The following is a 1,920-nucleotide window of genomic DNA, read 5'->3' as shown; positions in this document are numbered from 1 at the left end:
CAAAATCATATATTGATTGTTCTATCTCTCAAGAACACAAAAACAGCAAGGTATATTTTGTGTTTCTAATTTAGAAGTGGCATGAATTCTAAATTGAAGTTCTTTAGATTATCCTAAATCTGATTTTGTGATACCCCAGGATATAAGGTCGAAAGTATAGATTTTGGAAAGTGATTGCAATCATTTTCTAAGAAATATCCAAGTATATTGATATTCTTAAGACCCTAAAATTCTAACAAAAATGAAGCAACCTTGCTTGATCTATACTTGAATCCTTCTTTCATGCACTTTACAAACACCTTATTCTTCAAGATTCGACCTTTCAATAGAAAAATAAGCTCATAAAGGTGCCAAGGCTCAAAACAAGTAAGATGAGGCTAGTATTTCTCAACGAATGATCTTCGGTGATGGAGGCTGGTCATGAGAGGGTTTCTCATAAGTTAGAGCCCTTAAATACGTCTTAAAACTGAAGAACTAGGGTTTTGACCAGCTGTGATTATGCCCTATGTAACCTAATTTACGCCTTGCGTAGCCCATTATAAATGCAATCCACTTTCAGCATGCTACACCCTGAGTAACTTGACTACGCCCTCGATAACTTTCCTACGCCCTGCATAGGAGAAAACCACCGACTTCAAATTTAACTTCAAACAACCATAACATCTTCGTTTCAACTCCGATTTTGGTGTTCTTTATATGCACAGAAAGGTATTAACAAGCCCACAATCCTATCTAGTTACCTTTAGCTTAACACATGTCAAACCAAAACCATAATCCATGCAAGAAGCCCGATATATAACTTTTCCCATTTTGCCATTTTCTTCAAAATGCAATTCAAGTGCTTTAAACACTTAACCAAACATTGTAATCATCCTATAGGGTCTAAGCTATATTCCCTTGAAGTGTAAGACCTTTACTCGATCCATTTACGACCCAATATCATGATAAAAGGCACATACAAAACTAGGTGTTACACTCCAAATGGGGGAAACCCTAGAAGTAAGAGCCTTTAAATAGGGACCAAAAAACACAAGGCCTATGGTATTTGTTGACTACGACTATGCACCGAGTACTTCATTAATGGGGGTGTTGTATCCACATGGAACTCAGGCGTCACGTGTAGGGCGTGAACATGTCGCGTAAACCTAATTCTCATTTTCTTAAAAATAATAAATGACATTTCCTAAAACAAAACATTGCAAATGATTTCTTTAAGTAATAAGGTAGGGGCGACAAGGAGTCAATGTGAGGAAGGGAATTAAAGGAAATGGTGGTGGAGTAGGGGTGGGGGTGTGGGGAGGGGAAGAATAGTGGGGCTCATTATACTTTAAATGTTTTAAAATTAAAATAAAAAAAGATAAAAGATAATAATGGTATAAAAGTCTTTTTTATAGGTCAGGGACCAAAAACACATGAAATTATAACCAAGGCGATCATCTACATCAAGAAAAAGTTAAGGATCGAACCTATGAGTTTGTATAAAATGCAATGACTATTTATGTAAGTTTGACAATTATTATCGAGTAAAATATGAGTTTGGTCCCTAAGTTAGACTGTCGTTTTTTATTTTTGGTCCCTAAATGCTCGCAATTTTGATATGCTTTATAATGATTTTGGTCTTTAAGCCATCTAATTTAACATCACATTAACTAAATATACAAATTTCAGTCTCTCTTCCTATATACAAATTTTAATTGAGGCAACACATTGGGAGTAGTTAGATGGTGAAAAGGAACAATTAGATTGGAGGAAACGACAATGTTTCGAAATCGACATCGAATCCAAACAAGAGGATTGGAGTCCCAAGCTAAACTAAGAAGCCATGGCTCGGTACTTTCCATTATTCATAAGCATTACTCTTTTTAATTTATGCATAATTTGTAAAATGACTATTTTATCCACAACATTATTAGTATTATT

The sequence above is a fragment of the Lactuca serriola genome, chromosome 4 (assembly GCF_051521515.1).
Source record: "Lactuca serriola cultivar US96UC23 chromosome 4, Lser_US96UC23_V15, whole genome shotgun sequence".
In the NCBI taxonomy this organism is placed as follows: domain Eukaryota; kingdom Viridiplantae; phylum Streptophyta; class Magnoliopsida; order Asterales; family Asteraceae; genus Lactuca; species Lactuca serriola.
This window is presented reverse-complemented; position numbering follows the sequence as displayed.